We start from the raw sequence: 22743 nt of genomic DNA on the forward strand, positions 1-22743 counted from the left end.
TCTCTTTTATCATGCCCATAGTTATTCTCTATATGATTTCTTTGCCTCTTTGACAATTTCCTGGTTAAGTGACTGAATATGATGTGACTGTTATAAAATCTGCAACATCAAGCCATTAACTACTCTGATGTTTAATGAGGTCTACCTCAGAGAAATATTTTTTCTATGAGAAATGCAGGGTGTTTTTAATTTTGTAATTTTTATTTTCAACCATGAAATATGTAAGTGAAACTTTTCAAAACAAACCAGTACAGGTAAGACTAGTCTGATATTTTGATTTAAGCTTTGATTGAAGATGTAAACAAAAATGAAATATTGGAAATTGTGACAAGATAAAAATGTTCATGTTGGACTAAATACCTTTAAGCAAGTTAGTATTGTAATTTTCATCCTTCTCCTTCTTCTTTCATTTATACTTATTCTACAAATTCAAAAAGGAGCTCTGGACCCTGAAAACATCAAGGCCTGACATGCAGGAGTCAGTGTCAATATGAATTAAGATTAACCACGTATTCAGGAAGTTAAATATAACTATGTGTGTGCTGGAATGGGACCTTTTAGGAAATCTTACTGAGACACTAACATAAGAAATTTTTCTTTTCAAAAAATAGTAAAAATTGTTTAGATGAGACTTAAGCTTAAAAGTGACTAGGACACTTTTGCAAGTACTTTTCAGTATTTTTGAAGCTGTGCTCCTTCAAAATGCCAATCACAGCTTTTGAGCATTTAATATTCTTGGCAGTTTCAGCGCCCCTACTGCTACTGGGACTGCCTGGTGTGAGGCTATGGCTGAAGTTCTCACTCTGCTTTGACAGGCTTCAGGCATAAGAAATGTGCCATCAGTTCTCTGCAGATCATGCCACACAGCAACAGTTGACCCAGCTGGAAAAGAAGGTGGAAAAAGGAAAAGTTAAATGGAGGCATTTTAGAACTCTTATTAAAGAGAAAAAATAAAGTTCATTTCAAAGCATTGCTTGACGGCTTTTTATTGAAAAATTTATTTGACAAGGAAAAGAAACTGAAATGGCTATACCATCTGAAAAGTCCCTTGTAGATATTTCTCATTGTTATTTTGTAGAATAGTTTCAAAAATTATTTTGACTTTTTTAACATGAAAAAAAGTTACTCCTTTATTATTATTATTTATTCTGTTTGTTTGTTTTGTTTCCCAGTTGTTACACTAAATTATTTGTAAGAAAGAAGAACACTCTTTTTAAAAAATCACTGTCAGAAACTTGACTTATGCTTCAGTTCAAAGTCATTACACGTAACTAAGATTTTCAAATGTATCTAAAGAAGATGGATGACAAAATACCTTTAAAACATATCTTTAGTATTCTGGCCAGTTCCTATGAATTTTAGCTATAGGACTATGTGTCATCAGGCAATATGATGCCTAGACAAAACTTAAAATCTTATGACTGCACTATGCACAGAGCCAAAGTTCCAAGTAAAAAAAATGAAAATATGTTGACCCTTCTTGTAGGAGCCCAGATTGCCAAGTCGGCTTACTACAAGACAGCAGATGTGAATTATGATCTTTTTTTTCCCAGAAACCTTCACTTTTTTCTTTGAACACATGGAAAAGCAAATAAAATCAGATTAAATTTCCTATTGCTTAAAAGAAGTGCTGGGAAATCACCAGACAATAGTTTTTCATAGAAAATATTGGAAATGTAATTTCCCTTTCTTTCATTAGAGTTTGAATTTTGGTAACACTATTTAAGCTAAATTTGTTGGAGAACCTCTAAAACCTCTAAAACCTGTAACTATACTTTCTATGTTTTATTATTCTTTTTGGTTTAGAATTTTCTTTTTATGCGCTCTTGAACTAGCTGTCATATGTATGGTATCACATGGCTATAGTAATTGTTATCGTTCATCAATCACCACATCAGCCTGTCGCTGTTTCAACAATAACAAATTGTACCTAAAGGTCTGCCAGGCTCCTAGGTGACTATCAGTGACAGAAATTTAGAATTCCAGGGCTAATGTATTTCAATACTTGTAGTATCTCACACTCTGGTCTCTTGGTAGAGTGGATATATTCTGAATATTTCAAGGATCTATATATATTTAATTAGATGTTAAAAGTCTCAGAAAAAAATTTTGAGCAAATGGGTCTTCTTATGAATAACTGCTTCATCCAGACTGTCAGTGAGGAATAAAAAGGTGATAGCATTCCACCAAGCTTTACTTATGGGTGTGTTAAGATGACTAACAAGCATGCTCAGAAGCAGAATTCCTCACTGTTTCAATAAAAGATGCAGGTCCTACTGGTGAAGACTTCCCTTCTCTGTTCCGTGTCTACCATGGAAAACAGGCATAGTTGTTTCTGTGTGTGCTTGTTTAAAAGAAAAAGTATTGGGCCCAGGGTAGGTGGGAATGTCTCTGACACCTCCCCTGGGGCGAGAAGTTCTTCACTGGATGATTAATACTGGATCATGGGACATTTCAAGAGTCTTTGACACAGGTGGATCCATTATGGCCGTCAGCAGAGATGAATATCTTCAGGCTATGTGAGTGAATTTTCCAAGGGGAGTTATCACAGATGAGTCATTTGTGTAAGGACAAGGAAATAGTACCAAGCCCATAGTTTGAGGGGTCAGGTGTGCACGCCCTCTGAGTCATCACACTTCCAGTCTTTTCACACTGGTGGATACATTCTTCCTCTAGGATAATAGAGTACCATCCTTATCTTAAGTCTCTCCTCACGGTCTAAATTAGTAGGCGTACTGGGAGACAAGAAAAGGTGGATACTAGAGTATTTGTGTAACCCAGGACACCATATTAAGCTAAAAGAACAGTAGGCCATATGAAGCAACTTAAAAACAACCAAAGAAATTGTGCTTAAATTTTCTTAAAAAATGAAGTAACCTTCTAGAAAAACAGAGATGCTGAAACTTTTCGTCGGAAGGGCAAAAGTTTTGGAAAATAGGAAGTGAAGAGAGATTGTAATGGTAAATGGTTCATAATATGTGTTAAATTCTGGAAAGCTGTGAATAATCCTTACCAACATAAGTCATCCCATTTGTACAATGTGAAGAATGAAAGCCATCTGATATAATAAATATAATGGTCTGTTCATTTAGTACATTATTACATTGTGGGTTTTAGGAGAATTTAGCAAAAAACATAGCATCTGAAAACAGGTCAGTCTAAAATGCATGTCAAGAAAAAAGGGTTTTGAAGTAACAACTTTGCGATCTATGCAGGGAAAAGTCATCATCATCATGGCTGGGCTTTGTGAACAAAGATTTGGAAAGGGTTCTACCCACATTTGTTACAAGCACGCTAGTGGCTAAAAAGGTCAGTATGAAATAGACAAGTCCAGTTGCAAAAGGCACAGCAGAAGGACTCCTTAGGTGGTATATTCTGCAAGACAAGCTGAGTGAAAAATGCAGAGGTCAAAGACAGTCTGACCTTTGGGTCAGAGAAGATGAAAAAAGTTATTCAGAAATGCACTTTTTTTAAAGAAAAAGAAAGAGAGAGGCAGAATGCAGAATGCAGAAAGCTGAAAGTAGCATCTTAAAACAGTAAATGGGAATAAACGAGTAGCATTATAGAGGAGATGAGTAAAATGTCATGTTCATGTTCAGATGTAGAAGTCATCAACTAGAACTGCAAGAGTAATTTTGAATTCCATATCCACAACCAAATCTTAAGTATGTCACTGTTCTACCTCTGGGTATTCCGCAGTTTCTGTTCTAGGGGTATCCTTGTGATCATTTCTTATCTCCTCTGAATTAGCCTATGGGGTCTGTTGTAGAGGCAATGATGAACCTGATGATTTTCATCAAATTAAAATGTGTTTAATAAACTAAATTTTGTTTACGATAAACCATGATTACTTCAGGCAGTGGGTTGTACTTATAATAGTCTTCTAGTCTAGTCTGAGCTGTAATGTTTCTTAGATGCTACAGTAAGAATTCAATAGTAAAGTGGTTTTTTAAATTGTTTTTCTTAATGTTACTCTAGCCATGTTAGTTTGTGTTAATTTCTGCACCTCTGCCTAACTTGACCATTCCATTTCTATATACACAGAGATATGACATATGACATTCACCCTCACCCTGTCACTGGGTGCCCTGGGAAAGTTTGGCTCCACGCTTTTTACTACTCCTGCATCAGGTATTTATCACATTGAAGATACTCCTGAGCTTTTTCTTATCCAAGCTGAACAAGCCCAGCTCTCTTGGACTCTCCTCGTATGACAGATGCTTCAGTTCTTGATCAACCTCATGGCCCTTTGCTGGACTTGGTTATGAGGTCTGTTCTCTCCATATCACTCTGTACACTATGCTTGCCAAACTTGTCATAGAATCATAGAATACACTGGGTTGGACTTTCTTACTGGATAGAAGCTCTTCATGTGTCTCCCCCATTGTTCCTAGTTTAAAGGTGTCCTCATCAGTTTGGTCAGCCTGTTGGCTTTTCCATGACTTAACTGTGTGGGTCTTCTCTCTTCATAGCAGTCCTTATTTCTCAACAAATGTCTGATGGTCATAGAAACCAAAGCCCTGTTGTTGACACCAGCTGCACAACCAGTTGTTGACCTTCAAGATATGTCCACTCCTTCTCAAGCCCTAGCTCCCCCTTCCCCGTCAGGATCAAGGATACTCCACCTGGACTAATGTGCTCTTGATCATCTCCTCCAGAGCACAGTAGTCATGCTTGAAATATTCTTGGTGTTCTCTGATACTATCATTGGTGCACACATGAAAAAGTAGAAGGGGTCTGCTGTTACCTGAGGGCTAGACAAAATTTGGCCTTCTTCCCACAATATCCCAAACCTGTCCGCCTAGAAAGACGAACATGTCCCCCAACAGCAGATTAAGTAAGCAACTGGAGCCCCTGTTGCCTGCAGCAAAAGCTCTGTTGTCACTCATCACTTCCTCCTGGTGCTACCATGTGTCTCAGTCTCACTTGGCTCTTATGATTCACTGGAAAGAGCTCCTAATACCTCATCTGCCAATCTGCAGGTAGTGCAGGAGTCATCCTCCCCCACTGGAAGAAGTCAGTGTCTTCCAACCTCAATCATCACGGAAATCTCCACTTCTCAGCCTAATAAGCACAAATTCCACCTTCGGTGCATTTGGAGTTCAGGCCCTTGGGAAGATCAAATTAAACTCATTCTCTTAATCCATACGGTTCTGATTCTTTGGTCAGGAATTTTAAACAAGTCACCTTTAGGACAATACTTTTTTCATTTTGTTGTCGTCATGCAAGTAAATTTAATTAAATCACACTAATTCTGAGCAGACAGGATGAAGAAGTGGAGGAATGAGACTGAAAGAGCAAGGAAGGGATTGATTCCTCGCCCTGCTTTCACCAAAATCCCAACAGTATGGTATAATTAGGAAAGTCAGGATCAGTCAAAGATCAATCAAAATTAAAAAACTCACAACTAGTTCATAGGGAAAAGTTCATAGAGAAAGCTCTATGCAATAAAAAGCCAGTAACAGTATTTCCTTGACTCTGTTTATGTCATGTTTGAAGCCAGGGTCTCTTCAGTGAGGGGGTCATGACCTCTCCAGAGGTCACCAAAAGTAATCATGGGGATGTGAAACATTGACAATTTATTAGGTTCAGTAAACAAAATCTTGCCTTTCCACTTCCGTTCTATCCTTCACCTTCAAGAACAAATGTCAGTCTATCATCAAGACTACAAAATGCATGCATAGATAATTCTTGCAGGCTTGTCACTATTACTATATATATGTGTTTTCCTGCTGGCTTATAGGAAATTCAAAAGATTTCGAGCATCCTGCTTTCCTTTCACTTCACATAAGCTGCACTGGGATTCTAATAATGCTGATAACAGGGCACACAGAAATCTCTGGAGCATCAAAGGCACTTACAAGGCATGATCCCAAAAGGGAATAAACATAAAATCATAGAATTACAGAATATTCTGAGTTGGAAAGGACCCACTAGGATCACTGAAGTCCAGCTCCTGGTCCTACATGAGACAGCCCTGCAATGTGCCTGAGAGTGTTGTCCAAACACTTCTTGAGCTCAGACAGGCTGTGGCCACTTCCCTGGGGAGCCTGTTCCAGTGACCAACCCCCTTCTGTATGAAAAACCTTTTCTTAATATCTAACCTCCCCTAACACAACCTCATACCATTACATGGTATGTTGGTAATACTATGATATGTGGACAGGCTATGGCAAATAGCCTTCCCAGGTGATCTTCAAGGTCCCCTTATAATCCAAATCATTCTATGATTCTGTGAAATAATATAAGGTAGATATACAACTTTATGAAATCCCAGAGTGAGGCAGGATGCAAAAAAAATGTTACAGCAAACATGGGATGGCTAATTGACTGTTCTGTGTATGGCTGAGGAAAGAAAATTGTGCCTTTACAGGATGATCAGCAAATCCCCACCTCATCTTTGTAACTGGATTTCTGTTGCTAGTGCCAAAGACAGGAGGGACAACTGGAAAGATGGGAAGAGGACATTTCCTGGCAACAATAGCTCTTCCTCTTAAACTCTTTTCTGGCTCTTTTCCCTAGCCCAGGCCTGAGACTCCCCCACACTAGGAGCGGGACCTCCCCCAGCTATCTGCCAAATCTTGGGAACTTGAGAAGACGTTAGGGATACTTGGATGTGAAACACTGGTTATAGCAGGGGCTATAACACCAAAGGGAAGAGGGAGTGGGAATGTGGATACTGTACTCCTTAGGAACGGAGGAAGAGGTTCCAGCAAAGAAAGAGGAGGCATGGCCTCAGCTCCCCTGAAGTTTCCTGACCTCTTGGCATCTTTGTCCTGTCCTCCCTCATGCTTACTATTTTCCCCCCAACTGCACCTGGTCACAGCTGAATAGATCTTTTCTGAGTTTATCTGGTGAGGCTCCTGGGGGCCAAGGGTTGCTCACTCCAAACACACGCAGTTCTGTCCTTGTTCCCATTACCTCATGGATCAACACCTGCACCTGTTTCATCTTGATCTGTCACTTTCCCATGGGCTATACTTATTTTACTGAAGGGCAGCAAGAGATTTTTGCCTCACAGAGAGGTCATCTTAGGCAGGTACTACCTAGATCCTAGAGCACAATAATTCTTTACCTTCCTATTTTCATCTGCTGTCTATCTTTTAATTGGTGCTTTCATCCAGTCAGTCACTCTGTTGCTTTGTCAGTACCCAAGGTAAGACACCGTGATGTTTAATCATTTGCTGTAGTTTACAATAGCTAATTGTCTCAGCTGAGCATGTCAGCTTTGTGTTACCTTGCAAAACACATTTCCAGATACCTTATCACAGTTTTTGGGTGAGCTCCAAAGAGCCCACTCCAACAGAATAACAAGAAGCAGGAAACAGGCACAGCCAGACAGTGCCAATCTGAAATGTCAGCATCAAAGGAACAACAAAGCAAGAACACAGCTCAAATACACCACTCTTGGCCTAAAAATCAAATTCCATTACAAACCAATGACAAAAGGCATTAGAAAAACCCTAATGGGCCAAACTGCAGGGTAAAAGAGAACTTAAAGGTTGGCATTAGACTCAGCAATTTTGGAGACTGACATCAGAAACATTTATAGAATATTAGGGGGCAAGAGCTCCATCTGAGCAGATAAGGTCAAGGTTTGTACAGGGATGATTTTATATGGCCTGTTTTAAGGAAGTGGGATGAAGAGGTATAAAGGAAAGCAGAGATTGGGTTGTGTAGTTTATTTTGTCCCTTACAAGCCTAGTGGGGACCAGGAAGTTATCATACAATGCACTGAAGCCAGAAAGAGGGTGAAAAGAAGGCCTAAACCAACAAATTCAGCGGAGAGTCAATTAAGACCTGCTGTCCCACAATAGATTATACGAGAGCTATATTATAGGAAATAAAAAAAATATTTGCCCAAAGCTTATTGCCTAAACGTACAAGAAAGTGCTGAAGGTGGAATCAAGCTACAGTAAATGGTAGCCGCAGCTTTATCACTGTGTAAATGTTCTTCAACAACAACAAAAGAAAAACAACAAACAAACAACAAAAAAGTGAGCTACAATTTTTGAAAGTTGCAACCATCTTAGGCTGAGTAGGTAAGAGATGAACATATGGCCCTTTTGCACATCTCTGTGTCCATATTCAAACCTAAGTTATGCTCTTCTACATTAGAATTCAAATAAAGATAACATGGAGCTGATTCATCTCTTCCAGCAATAATTAGCGATGACCAATTTCTTTCTTTCAGCTTCTGTTTCCAACATGGATTATATTCACATTGAATTAGGTGAAAATATAATTTGGGAATTTAAGTAATATATTGTATTGAATGTTGTTTTGTTTCAGTGTAAGTGTGGACTGTGATTTTCTTTCAATAAGCTAAATTTTTAAGGTTTAGAATCCTAATCTCAACATTAAATTTAAAGAGAAGAAAAACGACAAAACACGAGCTTTTCAGATGCTGGAATTCATGTTCAAATAACTGAAATGTTTATTTCTAAATTTTCTAAGATCAAAAGATAACTTGCCACATTTGCATTTGAGCATTTGTTGGTAATGCGTAGAATCTATGATTGCAATAATTAATATGGATTAATACAATATTAGTTGAATGTCTAAAGCACTAATCCTGGAAAAATGGTTCAATAATTCTTGTATTTATCAGTACATTTGCCACAAAGCAGACTAAAATAAAAGATAAAAAATAAAAAGATAAAAAGAGATCTTTTCATCTTGTATGACCAAGACACTGAAGATGGCAATATATGGCTGCTTCTCCCCAAAAATTAAGATTGACTGGCAATTAGGATCAGTCTCCCATAATATAGCCTATGAAAAAGTACTGCACAGACGTGAGAGTGATCCACCATGACAGGAACAAAGCCTACTACAGCAGTGTAGCTCTACAAACAGCCTGAAACTCTTTAAAGTTGAACAAGGTGCAGTTGACTTTAGCTGTAGCTGACACGACTCCTAACAGTAAGCTTGAGATGGTCTAGATAAATGGCCTCTTCAGATAGGTACCCACACATTAGGTATGAATCAATATGAATGCTACAGATTACACATGCTAAAATATAATATTATTTTTTATCACCATGGGAGAAGGAGAGGAAGCATAGGAAGAGAGATCCCCTGCTGAGTTTTTCAGCTTTCTCAAAAGTCCCTAAACCTTTCATTCTTAAAAAATGCTTTTCTTTTTTCCTTTTTATTTTTTTTTTTTTTTGATTCCACAGTCAAAGGACATAAAAGTCCTAGAGGAACTTAATTTCTTATCCCTGTGAGCTTTCCTGATGCTGCTTTTGTTACAAGGGCTCTCATAAGCAAAATTCTCTGATAGCCTTAGTAAAAAATTAAACATTGCTTTCCTCAGACACTAATTTTAAGGAGTTGTTATCTATGGTTTCTGTGTAAAGGAGCATTACCAGACCCCTTCCTGATCCTATCAACTCCGTTTAGTAGGCCTTTGTTCCTGTCATGGTTCTATTTCTCCATGGAAATTACAGTAAGAGGTACTGAAGCACCTATTCTAGCAGTCATGTCCTGACAGCCATGCTATCTGTGGGAAGAAATCTTCTGAAATGTTTTCTGACGTATATCAAGACAGATATGAAATTATTCTGTCTTTTGGGCTAATTTGGAAAGCCATGAAAACGTTCAAACATTTGGATCCAGCTGTTACCACTCACACAGAGTGACCTCCCTGTGATAGGCAGTTATATTAAGAGCTACTCTGCTCTAGCTCCAAATGAGATGATACATCTACATGATTCAAGTCAGAGTTCATAGAATGAGAGAAAAAAAAATTCATTAAGGTAACTGGAAAATAAAAAACAACTTTCAAGCAATCAAAAACTTCCTGTTAATAAAGTCAGCATACTTCAGAGCTAAATACAGGCTGAAAAAAAATTACTCTCAGCTTAATAAGTTAATTGGTTAGACTGTGAGACCTTGCAAAGCAGTAGACATATTTAATTGGTTGTGGGAGTGCTCAGGGATTTTCTACATAGCTGAACATACATTAAAAGATTAGTCAAATAATTCTTAAATTTGGTTCAGTTGTTGTCAAGACCAATTTTTACTTTGCCTTTCTTAAGGGAATTGGCTGCCAGAGCTAGTTCATCCATTGTACGTGGCTCTCTGCAGTGACGAATCTGCTGCTTTTCCTATCATTGTTCTATGATATTCTATAACTTTAGTGGAGCTGATACATAACTCATCTGCAGTGACAAGGAAGGATTATTCTCTCTCTCTCAGATCACTAGGAAGCTCCTTTATGCTTATACTGTCTTTTCTGTCAGTCATAACTATATTACTTAAGAAGCTGTGCCATATTTTCCATTTTTCCTTAATTAATAGAGAAACCAGTCCTCCAGCAACTGGTAAGGCCATCATAGATGGGATCTTCAGCAAGAGGATACACCTGAGTCACCTGTTTATATTTTTCGTCTTTATGAGGTATTTTTGGCTCAAGCCACACAATTCATACTCTAGTTCTTGAGATACACATTAAAAACAGTGTGAAAAAAAGACTGTACATTTCTAGCTGTGTTTTTGTATTTCCCATTAAGGTGTTAAATTACTTAATATGATCTTTGTAACTTACCTTTTAAAAATTTAAGTGGCTAGGAAGTATTACTACGTGTGGTGTTAGAGCTGCTTTTAGGTTTATAATGACAGACAGATGCAAACTCAGAATAGAGATGATGAGTAAAGCGGGATTTTTTTCAGTGCAGTCCAGCAGTGTTAGTGCTGTTAAGCCCCACACAAAATGCGTCAGTATTCTCATTTCCATTTTCTACTATTGAAAGATTTGGGTTACAGAATAAACTTAGATGCCAGACACCTGCCTGCATTTTAGCTAGTTACCATATTCATTATTTGCATTTAACAACTGTTAATACCAGAGCTGTTGAAACTACTGATGTTCAGTCTTCCTCTGTTACTAAGACACAATGGTTTTTAAAATAAAACTTTTCAAGCAAGGCTTCCAGACAGTCGTGATGTGAAATACTGCTACCACCCTTTGACAGGATTTCCCTATTTCCTGTACGAGTTATGAAGGGTGCATGGACAACAAGATCAGATTTAACAAAGGTTCTATACTGTTTGTGAGTACTGCAATAACTAGCCTAATCTGAGGGGTCAATTTTTTATTTCTGTGTTTGTTATTGACATAGTATCTGATCTTGTAATTCGGGCAGCTTGAGGATGCTTTTTGTCACTGAAAGCAGACTTTAAAGTTTTATCAATGTAAGGCTTCATGAAAGACCTTTTATGTGTTATTACCAACTTGATTAATTTGGTAAACCTTATGTTTACAGCAGTAGGCATGTATTAAAATGTCCAGATTTATTACATTTTTCATAAACTATCTCCAACAGTGACACCTCCATTAATGTTACTATAAGCACTAATAAGACCCATTTTTCCCTCCTAAGCAACACCAAGGAACAAATTATCAGTCACACTTGTCATTAACCTTGTGATTTTCCAGAAAATTTTGGTTAGAGGCATCTGACTATACAGCATGTATAATTATGTGCACCACTGTAGCCATCACAGCTTTCACCCCTTTCCTTCCTGAGCTTAAATGTTCTTTGAGTTGTTCGATGTTACCATGTGTTAACTCATGACTGTATTAAACTGCCTATATCACAGCTTTCTATGACCTGATGATATTATGGCATCACTAGATGGAATTTTAAATTCAAACTGTTTGGGTGTTTTACCTTCTGGAAGCTGTAATACTTCTTTTGTTGTATTGATCTAGGACCTGACTTAGAAGAGTGGGAAGAGTAATGAGACTTTCCCTAAGATAGCAAGTGATGAAGATAAGTGCAAAATTGAACTGACAAGCTTTAAGGTGGTAATGTTCTTGTGTGCACTGGTGACAGCTGGTTGGAAGATTTGTGCTGAAAAGAAGTGGTTCTCCAGCTAGAAGATACTTGATAAAAGAGAAAACAAAAATAGGGGTTTGGCATCTACCTTTGAAACTAATCACATTCTCCAGGAGAATAAAAAAAAGATTGTTCTTTTTAATAAGAAGACATATGCCTGTGTTACTGAAAACATAGACCAGGAAATTGTAGTCTAAATATTCTGAAAGCCTACTTCATGGGGAAAGAAACTGAGGTAGAGACAAGCAATAAATGAGCTAATTGCTGTCTACATTAAGATATGTAAACACCATACACAAAAGGGAAGAGTATTTGGAAGAAGAATCTACAAGCACTTTAGAATTCCAAGTATTTTCTGAAAAGATGACTGATATTGATGTATATTTTTAATAAACATGGTATCTCTTTTCTATTCAGATATTTTGGTACCTAGCTAAATGTTATGGTTGTCATATACAATGGATACACATGACAAACCACCGATTTCTACATTTATGGCTGCTGCCCCAGGGATTTTGAGGGCCAGTTGTTGAAAGAGGAGAGTTAATCAGTGACTTATGAAAACAGAAGGGTCAACGCTTACCTTTTCCACTTTCATGAAGTTTGAAGACATCAAAACAAGAAAAAAATCGATAAAGCAAAAGGCAGTGTGTTTTGCCAAGGCAAATTTTTATCTCCAATAAAGATGATCATCCAATCAATATTTTCAAGTTTGAAAACATCACGTCTATAGCCACAATTAAAAAAATAAACAAAACAAAACTCAGCAAAAAGCAAAACCCATCACAAAACACCTGCATTAAATTGGGGGAAATCTGAAAATTTTCTATTTACAATTGTTATACAAGAATTAAAATTATGTTATTCAATATGATCTTTGTGTTTTGTTCTAATCTGAATATGAAGAAATCCTACGAGAAAGTGTTACAACAACTTCTTTTGACATAATTATGTGAGACACCTTAGTTCTTTGTCAGTGTACTCTTTACTTGCAGTTACTACCCAGTAGTACAGGATTACTGTACTAATAGCTGCCTATTCTTCTACATCTTTACCACGCTATAGGTTTGTGCATGTTGTTTTCATGCTTCTACATCTCATGTATATATTCTGGAGAAGGACTTGTATGTCAGATTCGAGTGTCTGTTCATACTGCAATTAAGCTATGACTTTACTAAGAGTTCTGTGTTCTCTTTAAGGCATTGCATTTTACAAGTGCATTAGAGGTCAAGATGCAGCATAGTCAAAGTGTAATCTCTTTCAAACAACAGAAATTAACCTTGAAGTATCACAGAAATGGTAACTATCTTCTCCAAGAAGAAAATGGCATTTTTCTTTCTACCCTGAAAGTGTCAAAATAGCTTCTTTTTTGTTGCCTGGAAGGAGGATACTCTGTTCACACATTATAAATTAAAATGATTGAAAAGGAAGAGGAAAAAAACAAGCTGATAAAATTATCAGATGTGTTATTTGTGGATGACATTTAACTAGATATTTAAAAATAATCTGTCACAAGACTGAACATAACCAGTTATCTTAGGTTATTTCTGAACTGCCACCTGCTTAATATTTTTGGAAGACAACCCTTTGGGGCAGACTGTACTCCTTGATACATCTGAATACTGTGGAAATTGCAATATGTAATAAGCATAATAAAAATCTTTAATTGATTAATAAGATGGGAGCGTCTAGAACAAGGAGAAGGAAAGACAGGAATGTTCCCATGAACATTCAGTTGTCAATCAGCATACAGTTAAGAAACAAACATTTGAATATCTTCTTTTAGAATAGAAAATCATATAAAAACTTGTTAAATAACTGGGACATTTTATGTAAGTGTTGCTATGGGACTTATTTTTCAGTCTCGTCAAGCACAGAAGAAAGAGAATGTATCTAGATGTCCACTGTGTCTATTTTTTACACATTCCATAAGACTGATGCTCACAATTACTTGGCATATTGAATTTCTTCAGGACATGCCTTGTATTATTAGAACTTCCAGTGAGCACAGAGATAGATGTTTTTAGCAATGAAGTTTGTGAGCTAAACTACTGTACATCAGATCAAACATTCCTCCATTGTGATGGATGACTTCCCTTCAGCTCTACACTTCTGAAGCTGTTCTGTTTATTTCATTTCAAGCTCACTTTAATCTACACTTGAAGGAGCCAAATCTATATTCAGAGTTGAAACTGCTCAGCGTTCCTGTCAGATCTTTCTTTTTATTTTTTTACTGATGCTATTTAAAGGTTTTCTGTTAGAAAGCTTAGAATATAAAAACGTATACAAGTGAATTTCACATTCTCTATGCAATTTCTACCATGAAACCAGCAAATGATTCAGTAGCCTTTAACCACAGAGCATGTCTTTTGTTTCTCCAGCTAAGGATTTTTTTTCCGCTTGGTAAAATGGCAAATTGGGTCTTCCAATCGGGTTAGCAAGAAAATATCCTTTACTTAAAAATTAGCAAGTGAGCATCTGTATTAACACCTTCTTTCTTTTAACCTCCAAATTCAAGATTATTGTTCTCTACATATTCAGAGATGTCTGCAGAGCTTTGAGTGTTGATAGTAACTGGAAGCCCCAGTGTAAACCTTTTGAATCTTCTGCCAAGATGACATTAGGCCAGAAGAAACACTCATTATCTCTAACTGGCCATCCTATAACAAATAAAAAGTCTTGAACACCAGCCAAAATTAAAATCTGTCCCTGTTGTTTTTATGTTTGGTAGCATTTGCGTAAGACACGATCATTAAATCATAGACTTCAGCTTTCACCATCTCACCGCTCCTGTCTGTAAGCTCATCAGTAAAAGCTACATAAAGGGGTGTGCTTAGCAGCATGATACAGATCCTAAGCCACTGGCCTGGTGTTTTGGTCTCATAAGCATATTAGACAGCTTTATGGGATTTGCATTTAACAAAACTACAAGGAGATTAATTACAGCTCCTTAAGCCACTGAAAAATAATGTAAAATCAATTACTGTGTTATTGGCTAGGCCAGACAAAAATCAAGTGAGCACAGCACTTTCACTTTCCATTTCCGATTCCCATGAGCAAAGATTTCTCAGATATGTGGACATGATTATGAAATGTGGGATAATGTTAGCTAATTTTTAATTAAGGAACTATTTTTTCAATTCTATGATGGCTAGACATAAGGCTTTTGTGGGAGTACATTGGTCTTTTGTATTTCACTGAAGATTGCTGAAAAATTTTGCAGATAATGAATAGAGGTCCAATGTTTTTTTCCCTGTAGATAAACAGCCATGGATTTATCATTTGATGATCAATGCATAGTTCAGTGGGAAAAATTCTATTTGTCTGCATGTAGTACAGTACTTACACTGTACTGTAATTCACAAGACATTGTAAACAGTTCATCATGAAGAATCAGATAAAATTTTACTTACAGAGTTTTGAACACAAGATTGAAAATATTTGAGGAATTTTATTTAGGGATACGCCTGTAAAACAAATTAAAGTACAAACACTGTCCCCACTTAGGTATATTTTTTGCATATGCCTGATGTCCTCCATCCTCTACAGTTTCTTTTGAATTTAGGATATTTTATAGTGTTATAATGCACATTTAATACAGACTGAAGTCCTAGTGGACAGTAGTGCATGAAACCAAAACAGGAACAGGTTGAGCTGAACTCTTCTCCCTTCTTTCTCCCAGGTTCAGATTATATACCACAGCAGAAGACTCACTCTGCAGGGCAAATCACACATAGCTGAGATGCATGATGGAGCAAGTCTGCACTCATGAGAGAAAGGCACACACTTCCAGCTGCTGTAAAGCAGTATAATGTCTTATTAGCTGGAAAGGAGGTAGAGAGCCTCTAAAGTGCTGTGAAAGAGCTACGTTTGTGTGAATTGCTAGATGGAAGATAATGGGGGGCAAATCTAATAAACCCAAGACTGCTATTAGTACAATGTCTATTAAATTCTTTGGAGTTTTTCATATTCAATAATGACTCCAAATGCAAGTATTTTGTGACTTATCAGGGAGTCTAATTCTCAGTGCAGGACATATATGCTAACTGGAAAGGGAGTCCTGCTGTGCTTTATCTCATGTCATTATAGAGACCCAAAATATGTATTTGGAAAACACTTTAATATTTTGGCTGAGGTGAGCTAGGTCCATGAACACTGCTACCGCAAGTGTTCAAAGGTGGTTGAGTTGTAATTGCACATGGGGCAATGAAAAATTATTCTCAAAGCTTGTCCAGACAAAGGTATTCTAAATCATTTCAAACTGATTAATATAAATTTTTTTCCTACAAGAGAGGCAGGACATCGTTACAAAAGTTCAAGAATGCTGGGACTCGAACTGTTTAATAAGATAAGCTTGTATTTTCTGGGTGCATTGAAGACACATCATATTATTTTCTTGACTATCATATTGCTATCACTTTATAATCGTGTATGGATAAAGTGAGACAATTGTTGGCAACAGGAGTGAAGTCATAATATGATGTAATATGTAATATGATGTACTAATATCCATTAGTAGAAGTCTCAACAAAAACAACATTTAGTTTTAAAGGTGTAATGAATATTAAGCAATTCTTGAACCTTGTAGCTATACTACACTGGGATGAATTCAGCCTAAATTGAAAGAGAAATAAATGAACAACAAAACCAATGAAACTCCTTGAATTAATTGATATAATTTTTTAATCCTCAGGTAGATTAGAGCCATAAAATACAGATTCTTTCAGAAAATCCATACATCTCACTGTCCATGTCAAAACAATTTTGTCTTCCTGTTAAAAAAAAAAGTCCTATAAAACACAGTTGTCTGATCTGAAATCAGAAAAGTTTTTGGCTGGAAAAACAATAAAGATAACGACAAAACCAAGTCTTGAAGAGCAAGAATTCTTAAGAACAAACACTTCCTGAGATGTTCATTATGAAAAAAAGAGAATGCTTTTTGCTCTTGTACAGAGCAATAAATTTTACCATTTGAAAAGCAGAGGAATGACTTAGTTCTACAGCCACTTCCAGGTGGGTTGGAGAGCATCTCCCTGCCGGCTGTGGCTCTGTTGTGCATTAGAGATGGACGAAGGCTCCGTGAGAGATCTCATTTGGATGCCTCAAATGTTCTGTCATTTGGCCATTGAAAAAAAGACGAGTGTGAAAAATTATGTAAGACATTCTGGCAAAATAAATGAACCAGCTGGCTTTGTCTCTTCTACATTTGCTTAAGTAAAAATACTCAAATAGCAAAGAGTGCTTAGGGAGAGACCGCTCCTTCTGTCATAGGTCAGGAATGTGACTGTCTGCTTTTAAGATAAGGCTTGGCGAAATCATTTCTGGCCAGAGCCTTGGCATACTGAGTTAGATAGGAATCCAACTGCGTCCTTTTTAAAGCTGGTCATCAAATACTTATCTGATGAGGGAACTCGGTGAAATTTCCTATTTGAGTCACTAAGTGTCATAGCAATCTGAATAGCTAAAAAGATTTCTTGGATTTAATAAATCCCTTCTAGGAGAAAAAAAAAATTGTTCTTAGATTACTTAGGTTCTGGTCACCTACTTACTAATGATCTCCTGACTAATCCTCCATGAAGTGGAAGCCTCAGTGATTTCCTCTTACCCTCTTCCTGATTTGGAAGTTATATTTTTTTAGAGAGGAAGCAGAAGCAACCTCATGTGATATACACAATCATTAACAACACTTTGAAAAATGAGTGACAACAAAAGCACACTCTGAGGTTACTGCACATTTTTTTTCCTGTAAATTATTCCCTCATTTCCAGCATATTTGTATGAAGGACAATGTAGAAAGTGTTGAAAGAAATATATGGTGTCTGCTTAGACGAGAACATGCTGATAAGCAGTGGCACGTCTTGACAAGCATTTCTCCTTATCTCATTACCTCTCATTCTTTCCAGTTTCTCCTCTTCAGCAAAACATTGAAATGTGACTAGAGCAATAACAGTGATTAAAATGTCAGATTGCTCTGTCTTTCACTATTTATCTTATTTTCCTCATCTACTCAGGTATATACAGTCGTGGAGGGAAAATGGTAACTCAGGGAGGTTGAAGTTGTTACCCATTTAAAAGATGAGCGTCATGTGTTGCTGCTTACTCCATGTGAGTGTCTGTAAGCAGAGACAGAAAGAGATGAGGGAGTGTGTCAGTGCGTGTGTGTGCGTCCGTGTTGTATGCAGAATAATCTTGCAATCATCAGAAGGATTATTTTTGATGAGATAGGTGACACCATATAAATTTAGCAACACAGCTTGCCTCCTTAGAAAACTGTTTGCAATGCTATTATTAGGCACCATTAAGAACTGAATGAGTCTGCCTATCTGCAATATAAAACATTCATGAAAATATCATAGGTCCCTTTTTGCAGCAGGCATGCTAAGTAGATTCTGTTCAACTGTATTATGGCTGCATTTGCAATTTTACAATTAAAAATATTTAGTACTTTAATTATTAATCCTAATACACAGAGATTCAAAGCATTCTGATAAAAGTCTCCAGATCAGGCAAATTCTCAATGAGAAAAGGTAAAATGTATCCGGAATAGAAATCATCACCCTCATCCTCTTGAAGAATGTAACTAATCTTCACTAAATTGAATTCATATAAATGTTATTAATTTTCTGTTGTATACAGACTAGCTTGTCCCCCGTTCCTCCCCAAGACATATCTGTCTGGAGAAGGACACTGGAAGATTAAACCATCTATGGGAGATGTCAGGGAAGGATTAGTCATCCTATGCCTTCACATGAGAGATCTGCAGTCTGCTACGCTTTGTGAACATTGGAGTTCCTCTGTTTCTTTGTCATTATGAGTGCTCCTCAGAAAGGGTAGGATAGGGTCTGTCATGAATGAGTTGTTTAGGTCACTCAAAGAATCTCCAGCAAAAGGTATCAACAAAAACAGGTTTAATGCAAAAGTGTAAGCACAACAAAGCTCATTGGCAAAGTTCACTCTACTAATTCCTAGATGGTTAAAGCACACAAAGAAAAATCAGAGTAAAATCTAACATCTATCATTCTAAAAGTAAAATACACCTAAAATTACTTACATGTAGGCTGGGGATGAAAAAAATTAAGGATGGGACAAGGTAAGGATAAAAAAGAATAAAGAACATTCCCACTGAGCCATAAGCTTCAGAATGGACCTCCTTGCCAAACTTCACCGCAGACTTGACCAACATTTCAGGCCTAAAGGTTTTAACAGTGCTTAACGACACTTAATCAATAGCCTAATTTAAACAATTTAACAAAAGATTTTATAGAATTTACTATAGTACAATCGTAACCCTTTTGTAGGCCTAACTTATGAATCTAACATACTTAAGAATCTAAGAGAATAACATTCATAGTACATTTGCTATAGCATATTCACATTCGCATGCACAGGAGTATATACAAATATGTACCTGTGAAAAATTCCCCTCAAGTTCAGTGAAGTACTCATGTTGGATGTCTTTGCATCTTCTCAATAGGTGAAGGGTTGAGCCTTGACGAGTGAGGCTCCGTTGTCGGTGTTCGGCAGCAGTTCTTCAAGTACAGCAAATGAGAGTTCTCTGGCTCTGAAAGATGTGCCACTCAGAGTGAGATTGCTGGCCACAGCCCACTGTGGTCTAGGAGAGCTCAAAGGGTATCACTTAAGGACCACTATTTATAGGGTTGCAAGACAGATGGCTTTAGTCATAGCAATTTTCCATCCTGGCTGCAATTCAGGTCAGCAACTTTCTTTGAAAGTTCAGTAACAACAATGTTGTTCCATTTGGGTTGTTAGTCAGGCAAGAAAAATAATTTTCTGGGGCAGTTGGTTAGAAAACAGGAGATTGTTAGAGAACATAAATTCTTGGGAGCAGACAGTGTTTCTGATAAAATCAAGAGAAGCTTAGCCCAGATGTTGTTCTTCAAGGCTAAGGCCTAACAAGCGTTTCTGAGGTCATGATGCAGCTCATGGAGGGGGGAGGGGCATTGTGTCACCACAGAGTGGGAGACCATTTACTCATGTTGACACACGACTTCAGTCTGGTGATTGATCTTTCAGTTTGGTGACTAAAAGACAGGCAGATGCCATTTCAAAGACCCCTTTTAGATCACGGAGTACAAAATCAAGAATCTGAGCCACATTCAAACTGTGAGTCACTTAGGCATGAGTAGAGCCTTCACCATGGAGTGTGCAGGTAGGTATGTGTCTCTTCCTCTCTATGTCAGAGCAGCAGTCATAAGCAAGTAATGATTAATCGGATGATTCTACCACATATTTGTTTATTTTAGTATCAGCTGGAAGTAAAAACAACTCTCTAGCCAGTATTTGGATTTTTATGGCCCAGAGATTCCTTCATGTCGCATCATTTGCAATAGTTTTAAAGACAATCTCTGTAACATGTAGACACCAAATCACTGACTACAGGTTCTGTCTTTCATATTTCTCTCTCAGTCCTTTCTGTATCTACCTGGTATCTCTTGCTTTTTAGGCTTTAGACTATGGACTATAGCCTTTGTAGAGCACACAGCCATCTTGTTAAGCATTCACAAAAACTACTTTTGTGATAACTTTTGTGACTCTCGTGGCATTCTGTTTGTCTTATACCTTTTAAAGTTCTTAATTTTACTGACAGAAAGAGTTGTGGAAAAAAAAGGAATAATAATGCTTTATGCATCAATTTTTGTTAAAACTCCTTCTGCCCTACACTTTTGTACTCAGAAACACATGTTCTTCAAGTTCTTACACAATCTTTTCTTGAAGGAAAAGAAACCCTGTGATTTATCACCCTGTCAAAACTGAGTTGCACACCTAGCAAAATGAATATTTATGAACTTTTCACTGTCTAGATCCTCATCTGTACTGCATGAAGTGAAAACACACTGACTTGCACTAGCTGAGAATCTTTGCTTAATACAGGAAATCTTACAGAAGACAGTTTACAAGCAAGAAACTAAAGCCAAATTTTTTATTCTGAAATATTCAGTTATCTCCATTATTAATGTAACTATAAATGTTGTAGAAGTCTAATCTGATAGAGCTATTTTGAATCTTTTAGCACCACAGGTTTTACCATTCCCTGTGCAAAAGTAATACTATAAAAAGCAAGAACTCTATTTTTAAATGCAAATAAGACTGTGCAATGTGTTGAAGAAACTTGTGTTTGGCTAACAAGTCTCAAAAGATTGAGAATTAGGAATAAAAGTGAGAAATAATGTGCTTAGAAAAGAAATAAAGAAATATTTCTATTTATTTGGCTTTGAAAATATTTGACGTAGTTGAGGTCAGCTGCAATTTAGTGGCAATTTCATCTATATAGTATCTAAATATTCAGATATCAATAATATTTTGCCTGAATGAAATTTATATAATTATACTTTACCAATGTTTAATCCATTTAACTTTAAATGGGTATTTTAGATTTCATTATTTACTGCTCTGCATGCTGGTAAACAAACTTGTAACATTTAAAATAGTATCAAATCTAATACAAAGTTCTATTGAAAATGTGTTTGTTTTTCTTCAGTTGTGAAGTGCACCTTTAAATATAAGAACATGAAAAAGGGAAAGTATCAATCTATCTCACTTCAAAAGATAATGCTGAACACAAAACCCCCTTAGTAAAAAGCAAGGAACAGTTTGCAGCAAAATATATTTGCTCTTGAACAACCAGACAAAAAAAAAAGAAAAAGATAAGCATTCTAGTCATAATTCTGTAACATTTGTCTAAATTGTATAAACTCTCATTTCTAAAAAACCCAGGAGACAAGGGGGAAATCAAATTAAATTCTGCCTCTTTCAAAAGGGGAAATTATGCCTGACATATGTCAAAATTCCATCCCAAGAAATATAGCAGGAGGGATTATAAGAGAAATGATCTCTACACTTTTGCTGCCAATTGGTGTTGGCTCCAGCTCAGGTATGTGACAGGAGGTCACAAACTTGAATTGCCCCGCTAAAGTGCTGACTTGATAGAAAAATCTAAACTTCATTTGTTGCTGTACTGTTTCCTCCAGGTAATAGCTGTTTATCTATTTGCATGCTCTGCATACTCACTCTGCTGTAAAGCTCTGCACTTTTGTCAGTATTGCCATAAACAACAGCCAAGGGACATGGGCTAATGAATTGATTTATATTGAAAGCCTTACCTTGTAAAGAATTGATATACAGCCTTCATCATTTAATTTTTTTCCAATACATATTGTAGCATGCTGACCATAATTCCTCTGAAAACAATCTTTATCTACAATTCAAATGTTATTTGGATGTAAAAACCACACAGGACAAGACCTTTCTCTGGTCTTTCAAAAAAGTCTTGGGAGAATAATACCTAACCATAAGTTAAATACAGCTTCTTTAAACAATCCAAATTGTGAGACTTTGCTTCCACAACTGATTAAGTAATGAACAGTCTGGATGCTTTGCAGGTAAGGATGTACAATATTTTCTTTTGTTGGAAAGTATATTTTATAAAGATCAAATGTCTGGGCTGAAGGCAAAGAAGAATGAAGGCAAATTAAAGTAGAATGTCATCAGGAAAGGTCTAACTAAAGCATTTGTTTTGCTTTCTTTTTTATTTGTTTTCTCTAATATTAAACAAAGTCTGAAACTCCGTGCTAAGTAGAGGTTTTTGTTAAACCAGGTTTTACAGGCCAATTGGTCACTCATTTCTTAATACACTAATGATATAAACATGAACTGACTGAAAGACTTATATCCATAAGTTTTGAAAAAAATGGAACACAACATCAAGCAAAATATCTTTAAGGAGGATTAGCTCAGAGGCTTTTAAAGATAAGTCTCATTACTGTTCTGCTTATACAGAAACATTAGAAATGATATTACTTGTCACTGAGCTAATGTTTATGTCCAATCCAGATGTACACAACATTTTCACCAAATGTTTTGCTGCTGGAGGAAGCTA

General features: G+C 36.7%; 1 long non-coding RNA gene across 1 annotated transcript; it reads right to left on the bottom strand.

Annotated features, from left to right (window-relative positions):
* Window positions 1-193: 193 nt before the first annotated feature.
* On the bottom strand, window positions 194-19728 carry LOC116785223. Its single transcript, XR_004356431.1, has 3 exons — window positions 19255-19728; window positions 17911-17959; window positions 194-882 (listed from the first exon to the last, which is right to left on the bottom strand). It is a non-coding gene; the product is annotated as an uncharacterized LOC116785223 (long non-coding RNA).
* Between the last annotated feature and the right edge of the window lie 3015 nt (window positions 19729-22743).

Source organism: Chiroxiphia lanceolata, chromosome 3 (genome assembly GCF_009829145.1).
Source record: "Chiroxiphia lanceolata isolate bChiLan1 chromosome 3, bChiLan1.pri, whole genome shotgun sequence".
NCBI lineage: Eukaryota > Metazoa > Chordata > Aves > Passeriformes > Pipridae > Chiroxiphia > Chiroxiphia lanceolata.